Below are 20912 nucleotides of genomic sequence, written 5' to 3'. Positions count from 1 at the left end.
TAATAAAAGTATATAGAGTCTGTTTCACAGAGTGAAAGTGTCAAATATTAGTGGGCATTGAGTCATAGAGATATACAGCATGGAAACAGACCCTTCGGTCCAACTTATTCACGTGGACCAGATATTCTAAACTGATCTGGCCCATTTGCCAGCAGTTTGCCCATATCTCTCTCAAACATTCCTATTCATATACCCATCCAGATGCCTTTTAAATGCTGTCATTGTACCAGTTCCACTGCTTCCTCTAGCAGTTGATTCCATACACACACCACCCTTTGCTTGAAAAGGTTGCCCCTCAGGTCCCTTTTAAATCTTTCCCCTCTCACCTATAACTGATGCTCTCCTCTATCCTGGGAAAAAAGACCTGGGCTATTCACTCTCTCCATGCCCCTCATGATCTTATAAACCTCGATAAGTTCACCCCTCAACCTTCTATGCCCCGGGGAAAAAAAGCCCCAGCCTATTAAACCTCTCCTTATAGCTCAAACCCTCCAACTCTGGCAACATCCTTGTTAATCTTTTGTGGAACCTTTCAAGTTTAACACGATCTTTCCTACAGCAGGGAGACCAGAATTGAACTGAAAATGTGTTGCTGGAAAATTGCAGCAGGTCAGGCAGCATCCAAGGAACAGGAGAATCGACATTTCGGGCATAACCCCTTCTTCAGGAATGAGGAAAGTGTGTCCAGCAGGCTAAGATAAAAGGTAAGGAGGAGGGATTTGGGGGAGGGGTGTTGGAAATGCAATAGGTGGAAGGAGGTCAAGGTGAGGGTGATAGGCCAGAGTGGGGTGGGGCGGAGAGGTCAGGAAGAAGATTGCAGGTTAGGAAGGCGGTGCTGAGTTCGAGGGATTTGACTGAGACAAGGTGGGGGGAGGGGAAATGAGGAAACTGGAGAAATCTGAGTTCATCCTTTGTGGTTGGAGGGTTCCTAGGCGGAAGATGAGGTGCTCTTCCTCCAACCGTCGTGTTGCTATGGTCTGGCGATGGAGGAGTCCAAGGACCTGCATGTCCTTGGTGGAGTGGGAGGGGGAGTTGAAGTGTTGAGCCACGGGGTGGTTGGGTTGGTTGGTCCGGGTGTCCCAGAGGTGTTCTCTGAAACGTTCCGCAAGTAGGCGGCCTGTCTCCCCAATATAGAGGAGGCCACATCGGGTGCAGCGGATGCAATAGATGATGTGTGTGGAGGTTGGGGTGAATTTGTGGCGGATATGGAAGTATCCCTTGGGGCCTTGGAGGGAAGTAAGGGGAGAGGTGTGGGCGCAAGTTTTGCATTTCTTGGAGTTGAAGGGGAAGGTGCTGGGAGTGGAGGTTGGGTTGGTGGGGGGGTGTGGAGCTGACGAGGAAGTCACAGAGGGAGTGGTCTTTTCGGAACACTGATAGGGGAGGGGAGGGAAATATATCCCTGGTGGTGGGGTCCGTTTGGAGGTGGCGGAAATGACGGCAGATGATACGCTGTACATGGAGGTTGGTGGGGTGGTAGGTGAGGACCAGTGGGGTTCTGTCCTGGTGGCGGTTGGAGGGGTGGGGCTCAAGGGCGGAGGAGCGGGAAGTGGAGGAGATGTGGCGGCACGGTGGTTAGCACTGCTGCTTCACAACGCCAGAGACCCGGGTTCAATACCCGCCTCAGGACTGACTGTGTGGAGTTTGCACGTTCTCCCCGTGTCTGCGTGGGTTTCCTCCGGGTGCTCCGGTTTCCTCCCACAGTCCAAAGATGTGCAGGTCAGGTGAATTGGCCACGCTAAACTGCCCGTAGTGTTAGGTAAGGGGTAAATGTAGGGGTAGGGGTATGGGTGGGTTGCACTTCGGCGGGGCGGTGTGGACTTGTTGGGCTGAAGGGCCTGTTTCCACACTGTAAGTAATTTAACCTAATCTAACCACGTCTGGGGGGAAATTGCGGTCTTTGAAGAAGGAGGCCATCTGGGTTGTATGGTTTTGGAACTGGTCCTCCTGGGAGCAGATGAGGCGGAGACAAGGTAGCTGTGGGAGTCGGTCGGTTTATAGTAAATGTCCGTGTTGATTCGGTCGCCCGAGATAGAAATGGAAAGGTCTTGGAAGGGGAAGGAGGAGTCTGAGACGGTCCAGGTGAATTTGAGGTCGGGGTGGAAGGTGTTGGTAAAGTGGATGAACTGTTCAACCTCCTCATGAGAGCACGAGGCAGCGCCGTTACAGTCATCGATGTAGCAGAGGAAAAGTTCAGGAATGAGGAAAGTGTGTCCAGCAGGCTAAGATAAAAGGTAGGGAGGAGGGACTTGGGGGAGGGGCTTCCATGGGCACCCGCATGGGCCCCAGCTATACCTGCCTCTTCGTAGGATATGTGGAACAGTCCATCTTCCGCAGCTACACTTGCACCACCCCCCACCTTTTCCAGCAACACATTTTCAGCTCTGATCTCCAGCATCTGCAGTCCTCACTTTCTCCCAGACCAGAATTGAATGCAGCATTCCAATCGTGGCCGAACCAATGTCCTGTACAGTTGTACCATGGGTTTAAGATGGGAGGAGAAAAGTTTAAAGGAGATGTGCAAGGAAAGTTGTTTTTACAATGAGGGTGGTAGGTCCCTGGAATGCATTTCCAGGAGAGGTCGTAGAAGCAGATACAATAGCAACGTCTAAGAGGCATTTGGACATGAACAGGCAGGAAATAAAGGGATATGGATCACATGCAGGCAGATAGGGTTAGTTTAGAATGGCATTATGTTTGGCACAGGTTCGGTGGGCCGAAAGGCCAGTTCCTATGCTGATTTGTTCTTTGGTAGATGAAGCTTAAAGCAAATGGAAAATTGCCTGTACACAAAAAGCAGGACAAATTCAACCCAGCAAATTACTACCCATCAGTCTACTCTCGATCATCAGTAAAGTCATGTACAATGTCATCAACAGTGCTATTAAGCAGCACCTGTTCAGTGACGTTCAGTTTGGGTTCTGCCAGGGTCACTCAGCTCCTGACAATACAGCCTTTGTTAAAACATGGACAAAACAGCTGAATTCCAGAGGGGAGGGGAGAGTGACAGCCCTTGACATCAAGGCCATATTCCAGTGAGGCATCAAGGTGCACTGGCAAAACTGGAACCAAGTGGAAAACTCCCCGCTGGTTGAAGTCATACCTGGCACACAGGAAGATGGTTGTGGTTGTTGGAGGTCAGTCATCTCAGCTACAGGACATCTCTGCAGGAGTTCCTCAAGATAATGTCCTAGATCTAACCACCTTCAGTTGCTTCATCAATGACCTTCCTCTATCTTAAGGGCAGATGTTCACCAACGATAGCACAACGTTCAGCACCATTTGTGACTGCTTAGATACTGAAGCAGTCCATGCTCAAATGCAACAAGATCTGGACAATATCCAGCCTTGGGCTGACAAGTGACAAGTAAATTTTGCACAATAAATGCCAGGCAATGACCATCTCCAATAAGGGACAATCTAAACACCATACCTTGACATTCAACAGTGTTACCATCACTGAATTCCCCACCATCAATAACCTGGGGGCTAATATACACCAGGAACTCAACTGGATTCACCACATAAGCACAATGGCCCAAGGTTTGTGTAAAGATCTGTAGTTCGAGAGCTGGTTGTTGTAGTTATGGGTATGTTCGCAGAGCTGGGAAGCTGCTTTGCTGACATTCCATCCCCTGTCTCGGTGACACCTTCAGTGCTTTGGAGCCTCCTGTGAAGTGCTGCTGCACTGTGTCTTCTGGAGTTTATTTAGTTATGTTCTAGAAGACACTGGAAGCAGCAGGAACGGAACCAAATAAATTCCATAAGACACAGTAAAGCAGTACTTCAAAGGGGCTCCAAAGCACTGAATATGTCACTGAGACAGGGGACGAAACATCTGCAAATCATCTTCCCAGCTCAGCAAACATACCCACAACTACGACACAATGGCTACATACAGTGGCAAGTATTCCCATTCCACTGGAGCTTGTCCACTAGCCACAAGAATAGAATCCGTACAGTGTGGAAACAGGCCATTCTGCCCAACAAGTCCAACTGACCCTCTGAAGAGTATCCCATCCAGACCCATTCCCTTATCCTATTACTCAGCCTATCCCCTGACTAATGCAACTAACCTACACATCCCTGAGCACTACGGGCAATTTAGCATGGCCAATTCACCTGACCAGTACATCTTTGGACTGTGGGAGGAAACCGGAGCACTCAGAGAAAACCCACACAGACAGGGGGAGAATGTGCTACCACCATACAGACAGCTGCTGTGATTCTGTTCGCCGAGCTTGAACCACAGCAACGAGCACCCGAGCTACAAATCTTCTCACAAACTTTGAATACAGACAGCTGCCTGAGGGTGGAATCGAACCTGGGTCCCTGGCTCTGTGAGGCAGCAGTGCTAACCACTGAGCCACCATGCTGCCAAGTCAGGATGTGACGGAATACCCACCTTTTGCCTGGATGGGTGCAGTGGCAGCAACACTCAAGAAGCTTGACACCATCCAGGACAATGCAGATCACTTGATTGGCACTATATCCACAAATATCCACACCCACCCATCACCTATGCTCAGCAGCAGCAGTGAGTGCTATCTACAAGATGCACTGCAGAAACTCACCAAAGGGGCAGCAGGGAAATGGGTCTGGATGGGTTACTCTTCGGAGAGTCAGTGTGGACTGGTTGGGCCGAAGGGCCTGTTTCCACACTGTGGGAAATCTAATCTAATACTTCGGCAAAACCTTCCAAAATCACAATGACTTCCATCTAGAAGGGCAAGGGCAGCAGATAATTGGTAACATCATCACATGCAATTCCCCTCTCAGCCACTCACCATCCTGACTTGGAAATATCTCGTTGTTACTTCACTGTTGCTGTGTTAAAACCCTGGACTTTCCTGCCTAATGGCATTATATTCAAACTACAGCATGTGGACTGCAGTGGTTCCAAAAGACAGCTTACCATCACATTCTCCAGGGCAACTAGGAGTCAGCAATAAATGCAGGCCAGCCAGCAATACCCGTCTCCCATAAGTAAATTAAAAATAAATTGAGTTCCACAATTTCAGAATACAACCTCTGTAATCCATTTCTCTCCCAGCTGTGTTTTGTTTGTGTCTTGTTGACTTTGCTCTCAGGCTGGGCAGACCCATTTTCTCTTTTTCCCATCTTCATTTGCACCAGTTTGACATCTCAATCTCTCCTTTACCACCATTATCACTCACATTATCCTTTGCCCTGGACACTCATAACCTGCTCCACCTGCGCCTTCTTCTCTCTCAATGGCAGAAAAAAAACTATTTTCCAGTTCCTTTTGGTTCTGAAGATGAGTCTAACCAGGTGTGAAAAGTTAACTCTGTTGTTTTCTCCACAGGTACAAGACCCGCTGAGTTTCTCCAGAAACTTTCTGTTTTTATTACCGATTTCTAGCATCAGCAGTATTTCGCTTTCATTACACAGTCGACAGACAATGAATCATAAATCATTTGTTTGCTTTCACATATTAAGCAGCAGGCTATGATGGCAGTCTTTAACATGAACACCATCCACATTTGTGTGACTAGCATTACAGTTAATCAACATTAACCGTCCTTTTACCCCAGACTGGGTAAGGATGGCAGATTTCCAAACCAGTGTCCCCACAACATTATCTGGGTTTCTGAATTCCTGGTACAGTGATAAAATCACCCGGCTATCTGGGCAAATGCCTCTTCACAAAAGAGAAAAGGAGCCTTATCACTATGACAATGTGACATTGTACATTTCTCAGGACTTTGCTTATTGTGTTGTGAGAAATTCCTGATATCAGACAACTCTAAATTAACCACATAGGTCAGTGTGTGTGTGTGTCTGTCTGTGTGTTTGTGTGACTGTCTGTGTGTGTGCGTGTGTGTCTGTGAATGTGTGTGTTTTGTGCGTGATCTCTGAGGTGTCCCTTAGTGTATGTCCCAGCTGGGGTAGGCAGCGCCAGTGGCTATACCGAATTCATCTTACATCTATTGTTTCTCTTCCCAATCTTCAGTGACACTGGTCTTGGGAGTGAAGCCACTGGTGCCAGTGTCATCAGTGCCTGACCTCATTACAGCCCGGATCACAAGTGATCACAATCTCTGAGTCGGGAATCTCATAAACCAGACAATAACGTTAGGATGAGAAATCCCAAAAACATCGATTTTATAGGATTCCAGTCAAATTTCAGTCAGTACTGACACCTACAAAGAGCTTGCACACATCTCCTTAGCGGGTCTCAGCAAGTTGACACGTGGGCAAGAACATTCAGAATCAGCAGATTGAGTTTTTTCTCCGCATCAGGCACAATAAAACTAATTTACATTCACCACTGTACTTTGCATAACCTCAACGAAACAATTAAAGCTCTGAGACAAACAGAAATTGTGGAGAGAAAACAGAGCTAATGTTTCAAGTCCTCTGACCCTTCTTCAGATTCTGTCAGACTGCTGAGTTTCTCCAGAAATTTCTGTTTCTTTTGTTTTTTATTTGTTTGATTCAGATTTGCAGTTCCCTATTTTAATTAAATCCCTGGAGCAGTTTTGTGGCACTTGTCTTGAAATGTTGGAGTGGTGCCATTTACAAATTCAAAACGTACCTTCCAGAAAAATGGCCTTGTTAAAAAAATGGGAACAAATTTGAGGCAAGGGGTTGTTAAAACCACAAGGAATTGAAGGTGAAAATGAACACCACAAACGGGATCCCTACTGTTGGGGGGAGGATGGTGGGGGCAGGGAGAGGGTGAAGTCATGGTGGTGGGAATGGGGGAGGTGTTTGGTTATTGTATCAGCTATAGTTCCTCACAGTTTGTCTCCTGCGAGTGTAATCTGAGCTCTTGGTAAACCCTGTGGATAGCAGAGGTAGAAAGATCATGCTCTAACAGAACCGCTCTGGCAACAGAATCTACGACAATACAAACTGTATCAGAAAAACAGGACAACAGGCCTGCTCTGCTCAATTACTGCTGCAGCCACACAAAACATTTAGCACAAAACATGAATTCTGACAATTCCTATATTAACTAGAAGCTACAAAGTATGGTCCACTTTGTTCGGCTGGGAAGAGGGAGGCCGTTCTGCAATGGTAAAGTCACTGAATTAGCAATCACAGGGAGGCTTGTTAATATTATCTGCCAGAATATTAATCTCAAAACCCAGCTAATATTCTGTGAAGAGTTTCCTCATTTCCCCTCCCCCCATTTTACCTCAGTTCCAACTTTCCAGCTCAGCACTGTCCCCATGACCTGTCCTACATGCAAATCTCTCTTCCCACCTATCCACTCCACCCTCCCCTCTGACCTATCACCTTCATCCACACCTCCATTCACCTACTGTACTCTTTGCTACCTTCCCCCACCCTCCTCTCTGACCTATCACCTCCATCCCCACCCCCATTCATCTATTGTACTCTTTGCTACCTTCTCCCCTGCCCCCCTCCCCCATTTATCTCCCCACCCTGGAGGCTTCCAGCCTCTATTTCTGATGAAGGGCTTTTGCCCGAAACGTCGATTTTCCTGCTCCTCGGATGCTGCCTGACCTGCTGTGCTTTTCCAGCACCACTCTGATCTAAACTCTGGTTTCCAGCATCTGCAGTCCTCACTTTTGTCTAATATTCTGGAAAACCTATGTTCCAATCTTGCCACTCGTGGGACAACATTTATTGCACATCCTTTAAGCCTTTGGGAAGGTGATGGTGACCTGCCTTCTTGAACTGACGCAGTGCCTTTAGAATTTGAAGTCAATAAAAAAAAGTCTGGAATTATGAATCTAATGATGATCATGAAACCTAATGATTGTTGGAAAAACCCATCTGGTCCCTTTAGGGAAGGAAACTGCCATCCTTACCTGGTCTGGCCTACATGTAACTCCAGGCACACAGCAATGCGGTTGACTCTCAACTGCCTTCTGGGCAATTAGGGATGGGCAATAAATGCTGACCTAGCTACCTACATCCCATTAATAAAGTTTAAGAAATCAGAAGTCCAACAGATTTGACATAAACCATTAGGGAATTTCTTTGTTCCCTGCAGAGGATCAGTATTGATCCAGTCCTCATTTGAGCACATTTTGGATTACAAACTAGATTTTAAATCCAAAACTCAGGTCTTCCCGAATTTGGTGCCAACTATGAAGTTCTCTGAGTTAACCCATTTGGTAAATGCAGTGCATTTTCTTTCTAACTGCTGTAATTTTGCCTGGGTTTTTGTTTGCATAGGCACATTGGAAGCCTTTTAGCTCTTGTCAAAGCTCCTGGAAAGCACTCCAAGTCTTACATATTGCATAATTGTATCCTTCTCTTTGGACCATCTCTTGGGGTCAAGACTGCTGTGCCTCCACCCCAGTTCAATGGCTTCTGAGATGGCTGTTAAATCCCAAGGTGACTGGGCCACATGTTGGGTATGATGACCCTTGAAGGCACCAGCTGGGGTGTGGTGTGCATTCCCTGATGCTTCACCTTTGCATGTTCCTGATGAAGTCTCTCAATGCATGGTGGCAGCTGTGGCTGAGGGGCTAGTGAACTTGCCTCTGGGCCAGTAGTCTGTCGAATTGAGTCTCCACTCCAGAGACCTGAAGCCAAATACTGAGGCCAACTTTCCAGAGGAGCACCGGTGGTGGTGGTGGTGGTGGTGGGGGGGGGAGTGCTGATTTTTGGTAAGAGGTTAAACCAAGCACTAATCTGTATCCTCCTATTTTTAAACTTCAAATGAATTACATTGGGTTAAATAGCCCCTGAGGGAACACTGTAACAAAAAATACAAACAAACAATCAAAGGAAACTCACACAAGAGGAACATAGACTTATCAAAAGTAGAATAACTTTCTCCCAAATGATGCATTCCGGCAGCCCCTCCCCGTCCTTGGTGTAAAAGATGACATTGTACTATTTTGAACCGAGCAGGAGCATGATCCGCAGTGTCCCTCTATCAGTGTTGCAGGGTACTGATTATCTGGCCAAATCACATTTGTGTCTGCAAAGTGCTTGCTGAGGGTCCTATCTTAAAACAGTGACTACACTTTGAAGATGCTTTACTCACTGTAAAACACTTTGGGGCATTCCAAACTCATGAAAGATGCAAGATATTTTATATGCACTGCATTCATATCTGAGCATGAGAATGAAACATTTGTTGTTTGTTCACTGGAACTGTCGGGAAATACAAATTTTAATGTTTGTTTCTCCATATTCAAAGACAGTACAGAATTGAATTGCTCTAGTGACTACATAGATATCAAGAGCTTTTAAATGAACAAAGTATATTTTTGAAATAACAAAACCTGAGCAACTAAGAAACACAGAAACAAGAACAAAAATTGATGGTGAAACTCAGCAGGGCTGGCAGTATCTGTGAGGAGAAAGCAAAGCTAATGTTTGACTCTACACCAGAACTGAAGAACACCGATTGCTTCAACAACCAAGTCTTTAACCTGTCCTCGGTCTGTTTTTAACATTGGCTGACTCCAGTTTAACTTTCTCTACTATGCTACAGCAAAACAAAAAAGCAAACTTACATTTGTATAGCACCTCTCATCACCTCAACTTTCAAAGCATTAATTTTGAAGTTGTTGCAATGCAGGAAACCAGATAGAGTGCCAACCCCCAAGCTATCATTTTGACAACTGGTCACAAATTTAACATTCTCAACTTGTCCCTTTGTATGTACAAGTGGCAAAACAGGATTTTTTTCCTGTTAAATATTATTTATTTGCTGTGTTAAAGGTGCCAAATAAATGCATGCATTTGTTATTATTTGAAATAGTTAAAATTATTACTTACTAGTTTGATCAGAATCTTAAAGAATTAATCATTCTATGTGCCATTGTTCCATCTTCAAACATAATTTTGGTATCAAGTGCTAAGGATGATTCAACTGTGATTTTACACAACTTCCAACATCCAATACAGCGGCAATCTGCTAAAATATTTTTTTGTCAAAGCTAACAATCGTGTGATAACAAATTGAAACAAATTGACTGGGTCAGCAAAACCTGTTGCTACTGGTTATTTCTAAAGAACTTTGTGAGGTTTTGAGTCATGACATGAGAAAGCATGGGACACATTCTATTTGCAAAACCTTCAACCTACAGAAAGGCAGGGCAAACAACTGTGATTCATTCCGTGTTCAAGTTCTCACTGTACACACAAGACCAGGGACTGGGAAGTAAAGTCAGTAAAAGTGTTTCTACCTCAAAGCCGCGACGGTTGGCCATAGCATTTTGCCACTTCACTGCTCAGCAGGCAGGTACAGAACAGATTGCTGATGGTTCACTCCGCTGGCTGACAAAACTGATGGTCACAGTGTACATTTTCAGTGGATTGGCAGTTCTGTTGTCCCAGTGACGGTTCTACAGCAGCACAGGACAAAACTGGGCAGATTACAAACGAGGATGTGAAGGAGAGCATTTTACACTCCCCTTGGGAAGAAATCAAAAACCCAAGTGAATCAATCTCTAAAGCACTGGAAAAACAAGAGGTCACAGTATCTGCTTGCCACAGGTCAGCCGTTAAAAGATTTTGATGTAGTGGCAGTGAGCACGGAGTTCACAGCAAGTCAGGAGGAGGAAATATGCAAAGTAAGTGAGAGCTGTGGATGGGTGCATTGTGACTATAGGCACCACTAGGAAGTGCTAATACACTGAAAGATGGAGCTTACTCTTTCATTAACCATATCTATGAAACTGGCAGATCTCATAAAATCCAATAGAAGGCAGCAACACTTCCTTTCAGGGTTATAGATGAGATAAATCATAAACAGATTTGTCCTGAACATACCCAATATGATGGGATAGAAGACCATTTTTTTTATCGTGATGAACAATTACAAGCCCAGCCTGTAAAAGTGTATCATTAGTGTAATAATGACTGGATTATGCAATTACAGCTGCAACTGAAGAAGCTGTATTTTAGTTTTAAACACTGCAGGAGTGAACGACAGCAGACATCTGGTTTGTGGTTTACTGGCTTAACCCAAACTACTTTCAGGATTGAGAAGGATGCCAACGTCATAGTTCCAAAGACACGTTTCACACAAGATCTCACATTAGCAAACAAGCTCGTCGGCTGGAGAACAATCTGGGAGGTGTTTTGGATAAGTTTGTACATCTGAGACAACAGCTCCGAGCTGAACTTGTACAGATCCTATTACTCACAAACATACCAGGAGTACAAACACCTGTACAAACATGTGGAACACATAGTAGCTGTGCAGATTTGGTGCATGGACCTCTGTGGGATCCACAAATGTGACTGAATCATTGCTAAAGCAGCACAGCAGGACAGAGTGTGACACAGACTCCTTGCTGCAAAATGGCACAGTAAATTCACCAAAGATGGGTGAGTGAATGAACATTGACGCTGACATGCAGCACTCAGTAAGATATGCCAAAAGCAATCAATTTTGTACAGCTGGCCCCCTAGACCAACACAATCCTCCCACCACCCCAACCCAAAGCAGGGAATATCCTTTGTCTGAATGACAAGATTTGAAAACCGAACTTTGAAGCAAAGCAAAAATCTACTTCAAGGGCCGCTGCTTTTTCTCATTAGAAAAGAGGTTGATTCAAAGTGCTGGAATCACATTGTACAAAGCAATTACTTCCCCTGGAATTTAAATTAAATTGCAGATCCAGTAGAGACCAAGAAATTTTAAAATAAATAAATTTGAATTTCCAGTTGAATGCTGAAAAAAAATGACACATTATTTCACATTTTTAAGACTTTTACTGTAACAAATGGCTATCACTAAACATAGCGTCTGAGAGATGTACAGCATGGAAGCAGACCCTTCAGTCCAACTCGTCCATACCGACCAGATATCCCAAACTAATCTCGTCCCATTTGCCAGCACTTGGCCCATACCCCTCCAAACCCTTCCTATTCATATAGCCATCCAGATGCCCTTTAAATGTTGCAATTGTACCAGCCTCCATCACTTCCTCTGGCAGCTCATTCTATACACACACCACCCTCTGTGCGAAAATGTTGCCCTTTAAGTCCCTTTAATATCTTTCCCCTCTCATCCTAAACCTATGCCCTCTAGTTCTGGACTCCCCCACTCCAGGGAAAAGACCTTGCCTATTTATCCTATCCATGTTCATCATGATTTTATAAACCTCTATGAGGTCACCCCTCAGCCTCCGATGCTCCAGGGAAAACAGCCCCAGCCTGTTCAGCCTCTCCCTATAGCTCAAATCATGGCAACATCCTTGTAAACCTTTACTGTACCTTTTCAAGTTTCACAACATTCCTCCGACAGGAAGGCCAGAATTGCATGCAATATTCCAAAAGTGGCCTAACCAATATCCTGTACAGCTGCAACATGACCTCCCAACTCCTGTACTCAACACTCTGACCAATAAAAGATAGCATACCAAACGCCTTCTTCACTATCCTATCTACCTGCAACTCCACTTTCAAGGAGCTATGAACCTGCACTCCAAGGTCTCTTTGTTCAGCAACACTCCCTCGGACCTTACCATTAAGTGTATAAGTCCTGCTAAGATTTGCTTTCCCAAAATGCAGCACATCACATTTATCTAAATTAAACTCCACCTGCCACTCCTCAGCCCATTTGCCCATCTGATCAAGATCCCGTTGTAATCTGAGGAAACTTTCTTTGCTGTCCACCACACCTCCAATTTTGGTGTCATCTGCAAATTTACTAACTGTACCTCCTATGTTCACATCCAAATCATTTATATAAATGACGACAAGTAATAGACCCAGCACCGATCCTTGTGGCACTCCACTGATCACAGCCTCCAGTATGAAAACCAACCCTCCACACCACCCTACCTATGAGCCAGCTCTTTATCCAAATGGCTAGTTCTCCCTGTATTCCATGAGATCCAACATTGCGAACCAGTCTCACATGTGGAACCTTGTCGAATGCCTTATAGTCTATATAGATCATGTCTAATGCTCTGTCCTCATCGATCTTCCTTGTTACTTCTTCAAAAAAACTCGATCAAGTTCATGACAATGACAAAATATTATCTTTTTAGGCAGTCTATGCCTTAAACTACAGAACTTTCCCCTTTTACTTTAAGCGGTGCCTATAAAAAGCCACTTCACACAGAGGGCAGTTAAGAGTCAACCACATTGCTGTGGGTCTGGAGTCACATGAAGGCCTGACCAGGTAAGGATTATAGATTTCCTTCATTAAATGAGATGTTTGAAACAGAAGGATTTTCATGACAATCGACAATGATCACCATAAGGCTAGCTCGTTATCCAAGGCTTTTGTTAATTGAATTCAAATTTCATCATCTGTCATGGTGGGATTTGAACCCCTGACCCCAGGACACTAGCCCAGCGTTCTGGATTACCAGTCGACTGTTAGTACCCTGTCACCTCAACTTTAGAATAGTGCAATGCCCCATTTTAAATATCAGAGGTAAGCATGTAATAACAAATAGACTTTTATATTTTATGATCTGGAGGAGTTGGTGTTGGACTGGGATGAACAAAGTTAAAAATCACACAACATCATGTTATAGTCCATCAGGTTTATTTGGAAGCACTAGCTTTCAGAGCGCTGCTCCTTCGTCAGGTAGTTTTTATTTTAAAACTTGCAAATAGCTTGCTGCTGAGTCCTTCAGTTGGACTAATGCTTTGGATCTCAGGGATAAAAAAGAATTCATAAACTTCATCTATGACAACTTTTTGGACACCTGATATTCTGAATACTATTCCACAATGACTTTGGTTTAATGATCAGTAGAATTGAGACGAGCTTTAAACTCCAGATTAATAAATAAATCTAGATTCCACCATGTGTTATGCTGGGATTTGAAGCAATTGGCTTGGACCCTTGGATGACTATATCAGTGACATTATTGCAATGCCATTTTTTCCCCTTTAGCCTGACTGCCCTCTTCACTTACTCATTATGTGTGAAATAAAATCTAGAAATCAACATTAACTAGGGAGGCCTTGTGCCCTATCCTACTCATCTTTCCTCACAAATCTATCACATCCTATTGTCATTTGATTGATGATGCAAAATTGTGCCTCCAGTACATTTATCATTCTGCATTTAAAACAGTGTATCCTGACACCAGTCTTATTTCCTAGTTTGGAATTCATATCCCATTATCATTCAACCTAGAATTGATCTCTGAATTAATCATTCCCATTGCGCTGTCACTGCGTCTCCATGAACTCCAGTCTGATTTACTTCTTTCAAAGCCGAGAGGATAGTCATTGAATCATAGTCACACAGCATAGAACAGACCCTTTGGTCCAACTAGTCCACGCCAACCAAGTTTTCCTTGCTAAACTAGCCCCATTTGCCTACGTTTGGCCCATACCCCCTCAAGCCTTTCCTATTCATGTACTTATTCAAATATCTTTTAAATGTTGTAACTGTACCTGCATCTATCACCTCCTCTGGAGACAGAGAAGTTGACATTTCAGGTGTAACCTTCCTCATGACTCAACAGGAGTCCTGAAGAAGGGTTACAGCCGAAATGCTGACTTCTCGACCTCCTGGTGCTGCCTGCCTTGCTGTGTTTGTCCAGTCTCCTCTCTGTCTACTTTGGATTCCAGCATCTGCAGTTTTTATTTGTCTCTATCACTTCGTCTGGCAGTTCATTCCACATACAAACAACTCTGTGTGAAAATGTTGACCCTCAGGTCCCTTTTAAATCTTTATCCTCTCACCTTCAGAAAAGTAGTCTTAATAAGTTAATATGTGCATTTTATTATTCTTTGAAACAGCAATGGAAATTGCAGGCCAAAAAATGTTCTTGCCTGTGCTCCCATTTTTCTTCTAGTACAGAAGGGCTTTTGCCCGAAACGTCGATTTTGCCTGTCCTCGGATGCTGCCTGAATTGCTGTGCTCTTCCAGCACCACTGATCCAGAATATAGTCATGGCAGGTATGGCCAGAGATGTTTTTGCTTAAAGGTTTCTTGTAGATAATACACTCGTCAGCCATAATACTCCAGTCGGGCACCTCGTTGGCTGAAAATTAAGGCTGAATGTTTTATCTTGGATGATATGAAGTTTCTTGAATTTTATGCACCTATACCCGTACAAACAAATGCAGAGAAATCAACCACATTCTGACTTTTGTTTTATAAATGGAGAGACTTCATTGAATAAATCACAGACTTCAGGATATCCAGTTTCAGTTCCCCTTTAGTAGCTAAAATACTGAGTTCTGGTCACTGACAATACCAAGAAATCAATACCATGTCACCATGTCAACCAGAGCTGGTAAGATTTCATTTGTCTGAGCTGGCATTTTGTGGCATGAATGTTACCTCATGCTTGCTGGTCTAAGAGTGGATGCTGTAAAGAACATGCTGCATGAACACACAAACTGCTTCACGATCTATGGAATTGTCAATGAATCTGAACATAATATAATCATTGACTAATACCCACACCTCAAACATTTGATAATAGGAAGGTGAAATACAGGAAGACCCTGCCCTGAAGTACCCTGCAGCAATGTCCTAGGGCTCCAGCAATTGACCATCAACAACTAACCATTTTCCTTTTCTCAAGTATGATACCAGCCAGGGGAAAATTTTCTCCTGATCCCCACTGACCTTAGATTTACTAGTGATGCTAAGTGTTACACATGTTGAATATTGCCATGTGATGTCAAGACCAGTCATTCTCAATAACTGCAAGTATTCAGCTCTTTGAATCTATTTTTGGACCGATATTGTTCTGAACTATTGCCATGGAGGTTCAGTGGTTAGCACTGCTGCCTCACTGCACCAGGGACCCGGGTTCAACTCTTACCTCGGGCGACTGTCTGTGTGGAGTTTGCACATTCTCCCTGTGTCTGCGTGGGTTTTCTCCAGGTGCTCTGGTTTCCTTTGACAATCCAAAGATGTGCAGGTTAGGTGAATTGGCCATGCTAAATTGCCCAGAGCGTTAGGTGCATTAGTCAGGGGTAAATAAAGGCTAGGGGAAGGGGTCTGAGTGAGTTACTCAGGGTCAATGTGGACTTGTTGTGCTGAAGGACCTGTTTCCATACTGTAGGGAATCTAATCTAACCTATGGACCTCAGTATCTATCCCTGGCTGAGTGTCAACGAGTGAGTAATTGTTGCTGGAAAGCTTTGTTAATGACTTCTTCCATCACTATCCTGCTGAGTGGAAGTGGATAGTTATGGCAGTAATTGGCCAAGTAGGATCACCCCTGCATTTTTAAATTTTCTTTTTCTTTCTAGTGTTTCTTCACAACTTACTTCTTCTGAGCAATGTCTTTATCTCCAACCCTCCTGTTTTCCAACTGTCCCATAAACTCTCTCTGTTCTTTTTCCCCCATGTCCCCTCTGCCCCATCATCTTTTTTCCTGTATTCCTTCCCCTATCCCAACTCCCCTCTGTCCTATCTTCCTTGATCTGATTTCCTCCATCTCATCTTTTTCCATCCGATTCCTCTTGTCCCATCTTCCCTGATCCCCATTTCCCTTCCTCTCCACCCACTCTTCCCTGTGCTTTTTTCCCATCCTTTCTTCCCGCACCACCTCTTCCCTATCTTTTCTTTCCCACTCCATCTTTCTGCTCTTTCCTCCTCCATTCACCTGTCATTAATATTATTTTTATGAGATAATCTATCACCCTACCTCATAATGACCTGTATGTGATGCCGAACTGCCTAGCAATTCATTCACTTCACGGGGAATAAGGGGAGAGGCAACAAAAGCTGACATTGCCAGCAATGAATCGTAGTTCAACTGCATTAGTTATGGCTTCTTTCTACCAAGTATAACGTCCTGCAAACAAAACATGTTTAAGCATGTTTACTTTTCTGTTCAATGTGTAAAAAAGAGGAATTCTAAGATTAGAACAAAGCTGGTGCAATACTGTAAACCATTTAGAAACAGTTTTGATTTAATGTTTCGAGAATGAAGTTGTTATTGATGAGACAGTGAGACACAATGATTAGCTTCCGTTTAAAAGTCTATAATTGAACTTTGAGTGCAATATTTTGTAAATGTCAGATTATGGATCATTTCATTTGTCTTACTTATTTTTCAAATCTTAATGGATCATTTAGCTTTTGTTTCTGACGAAGTCATGATCAGTCAATTCCACATTGATTATTTGAGGAGATCAGTCTGCACAGAGTGTCACACAATACTCCAAGCTCAATGACCTTTTGTCTTCAAGGCCACATGAGTTCATGACAGGCAAACATGCAGGTCTCATACAGAACTTACGTAAGTGTTGGTAATACTTCATTTGTTTATAACTCATTCATGAGAGGTTGCAGAGCTCTCAGAAGCAGAGAGATCTGGAGGTCCTAGCGTACGAATCATAGATTAGCATTCAGGTACAGCAAGTAATCAGGAAAAACTAATGGACCAACATGGTTTACTGCGGGGGATGTTGGAAAAAAAGTGCTGGGAGGTTATACTTCTGTTATACAGGGCATTGGCAAGACCACATCTGGAGTACTACATAAAGCATTGCTCGCCGTACTTACAGAAAAATGTTAATGTATTGTAGCAGTTCAGAGGAGGTTCACTAGCCTAATACCTGGAACAAGCAAATTGTCTAATGAGGAAAGGCTGGACAGATTGGGCCTGTATTCTCTGGTGTTTAGAAGAGTCAGAGGTGACTTACTTGAAACAAATCAGATCTTCATTATATATATATAATATCAAACAGGATATTACTTAATGATGTAATAAGCTCAAAGGAAATAAAGATAAAGAAAATAATTTTCAAGCCTCCAGAATGACAATCAGGACAAGCCAGTAAATAAGGGGGACGTGATGACCTTAATGGTATTATTGTCAGACTGTTAACGGAGAGACCCAGGTAATATTGTGGTGTCTTGGTTCAAGTTCTGGCATAGCAAATGGTGGAAATTGAATTCGATATCAATCCGGATTTAAGAGTGCAATGGTGATCATGAGGCTGTTGTCACAACAAAAACCCAACTGGTTTACTCATGTCCCAGAGAGAAGGAAACTGCTGAGCTTACCTAACCTAGCCTACATGTGACTACAGACCCACAGCAATGTCACTGACATTTAACTATCTTCTGGAAATAAATGCTGATCTAGCCAATGATGGCCACATAGAGTTACAGAGATGTACAGCATGGAAACAGACCCTTCGGTCCACATCCTGTGAATACATTTATTAAGAATTTCAAGCCCAAACAGTTCTAAGATGCTTTGGGGACCTGAACAACTATCAGTAATGGTTGGAAGCTAGAAATGGCTGCTAGACTGCAGGTGTGACAGAAAGACTAGGAAAGTGGTTCAGGACTCTACAGAGACCGTTGGGAGTCAGGGGAATGTGGTCCAGGGAATGAGCAGCAACCAGAGATCTATTTGATGGGGAGGAATGAAGTAAGACTGCCAGATAGAATTCGGCTCAGCAAGGATCTGTGGAGTATGCACGGTGAAACATTGAGATTGGCCGCAAGGTCCTTACCAAAGTTGATGGTGGGTGCAGGATGTCTCCACTTCAAGAATGGAGTGATGTTTAAATCTTTAAATAGGCATATTCATCTGTCTGAATTAGTAAATACCTATTATCTCTAAAGGGTTATCAAAATAATCTTTATATGCAGCACATTCACAGTAGATTATTATGATTTAAATAGAGTCAGTAATCAGTTTTTAAAATATTTGAAACCATTTCACTGACAATCCACGTGCAGAGTGCAACTGTACCAACAGGGATGACATAAAATGCAGAATATCTGTGAGTAAATTTGATTTGAAAGTTAAATTAATGTGTACAGCAAAATATGCAGCCATTTTAGTCATTAAGTTTGCCATTTGAAATGACTGACATTCAAACTGAGAGACGGTCCTTTGTTCAGAACGTTCATGGGAACCTGAAAGGGCGCAGGTAGTCATTTAAACACGGGTGACAAATATGAAAGATTATAAGGGTAGGGATTATAACAACTGATAAGGGGATTTCTCCCTGTCTTGTTCAACACTGAAGGTCTATGTGTACTGAATGGAAAAACAAATGGCACATTCCAAAATACTAACTCAGGGCCTTTGGTATTTGAAAGGGGGAGGAGATTTTAAGGTAATAAAGATTACAAGGTCAAACAAGTTGCAATCAGATACTCACAAATGTTGCTGTTATTTTGCAGTCTTTTGTCTTAACAACATTAGGAGATTGTTCTGTAGAATTTTCACATTTGACATAACATATAGTTATTAGGAAAATTGTGAACAGAGGGTCTTAGCACAATAAGGAACCAACCTAACATCTAGTTTACAATAATGGCATTGGACAGGAGCAACATTAAACAATACCATATTTATAATACACGTGACAATAAATAATTCTAATCCAAAATATAGGGTTTGTCCTTCTGAGGTTTCACCCTCTTGTTAGGCAAGTAAAACTGCAGGTGGTCCATCAGCAGAGGGTAAAAGCAGCAAAAAGTGCAAGCTGTTTGAGTGTGTCAAAAGATATTATGTATCTGTATGTTCTTGAAGACTAAAACTGCGTAAGTATTAGCATAGAGCTGATGTACACACGTGAATCTGGTGTCTATAACCCGCGATTATATAAAATTGGTGGGCTACATGAAATGCTGCCAATCATAGTGGAGTATTGGTACTAAATAATGTGTCCACGTGACTTTTATTGGGCTATAACAAATAGCTGATTAATTACTGTGACAACTTTTTAATGAGCACTCTGACATTCATTTCTCTCCCTTGTTATTATTATTTATTTTGAGCCAGACACTGATCACTGGCACCCCTTTGCCCCCTCCCGTGCCTGATACCCTGACACACCCTGCTGTCTTCAGAAAGGTGGTGACAAGCACATTGAAACTGATTGGAGCTGGAAATGCACTGAGGTGCACGTTTACACTGGATTGCAATCTGTCCAATTTGGCAGTGGAATCAGACAATATGCACACAAGCTGCCAACAGCTGTGCCTCTCCCTCAACAGGACACAGTTTCCTCAACGTAACATTCAAGGTGAACCATCGTTCAATAAAACCACAACAAAGGAGGTCGTTTTACGGTGATTGGAACTGCCGTTAGTGGAGATTTTGTCAGCACTTCAATCTGACAGGTGCGTGTCACAAGATAATGGCAATGAAGCATTCCATTGTAAACATCAATGGAAATTTGAATGAAGAAGTGATGATTCACAATAGGTTAAATTAGATTTAAAGATTTGACTTAGTGATTAAAGACCAGGAAAGAAAATATATCTACAAATTAAACAGGTGTTTTTTAAAATTCATTCAAGGGTTGTGGTCACTTATTGCCCATCCTTAATTGCTCTGCTGACAGGTGGTGCTGAGCTAATGTTCCATGTGCTGTAAGGTACACCTACAGTGCTGCTAGGGGGGTAGACTCCCAACATTTTGATCCAGTGACGGTTAAGGAACAACATTATATAATTCCATTTAGGCAGTCTTACAAAGTTGAGTGAATAATTTTAGTCCAGAAGCAAGAATTTTGCTTACTCCCTACACGTTACACCATCTCACTGTCACCCCTGAACTAAGGAAATTTAAGTTGAAAATATAATTATTACTTCCAAATGAGATTATGAGGCTATAGAATCTCAGAATTAAGACTGTACTGTTGGGTTAATGGTGAGTAGTCAGTATACCTACATCATGTGTGGTCATAATGAGACAGGATTCGAGACAGATGATGTTTAACTGGATCCAGAATATTATCACACAATGTATATCATTTAATTTCAGATCTTCAGAAAGAGCTATTTGATTACACCAATAACAGCTACAGGCAGAAAAGTAGCCAGAAGTTTTCCATTTTTGAAGGAATAGCTTTATGCCAATTTACATTCTTATGTTCAGACTAATCCATAAGGATATGGGATGACTTAAAAAGCTGATTTTTGCCATAGTCACTATTCATACTGCAGACATGAAGTCAGACTCTTAACAACAAAAATTTTTTTTATTGGTTATTTTTCTGTGTAGAATTAGCCAAATTCACTCATGGCGCATAAATTT

General features: G+C 43.0%; 1 protein-coding gene and 1 long non-coding RNA gene across 14 annotated transcripts in view; one reads left to right on the top strand and one right to left on the bottom strand.

Annotated features, from left to right (window-relative positions):
* Nucleotides 1–20912, bottom strand: part of nav2a (neuron navigator 2a) — a 1144654-nt gene that overhangs the window by 168022 nt on the left and 955720 nt on the right. The window lies entirely within an intron of this gene.
* Nucleotides 10174–19839, top strand: LOC148146849 (uncharacterized). The gene is made up of 4 exons (XR_015760092.1): nucleotides 10174–11289; nucleotides 13005–13093; nucleotides 14733–14836; nucleotides 19653–19839. It is a non-coding gene; the product is annotated as an uncharacterized LOC148146849 (long non-coding RNA).

Source organism: Chiloscyllium plagiosum, unplaced genomic scaffold, assembly GCF_037043375.1.
Source record: "Chiloscyllium plagiosum isolate Xiang-an unplaced genomic scaffold, Cpla_swu_hap1 HiC_scaffold_18, whole genome shotgun sequence".
Classification (NCBI taxonomy): Eukaryota; Metazoa; Chordata; class Chondrichthyes; order Orectolobiformes; family Hemiscylliidae; genus Chiloscyllium; species Chiloscyllium plagiosum.
Note: the sequence above shows the minus strand (reverse complement) of the source record. Positions and strands in the feature narration are given on the sequence as shown.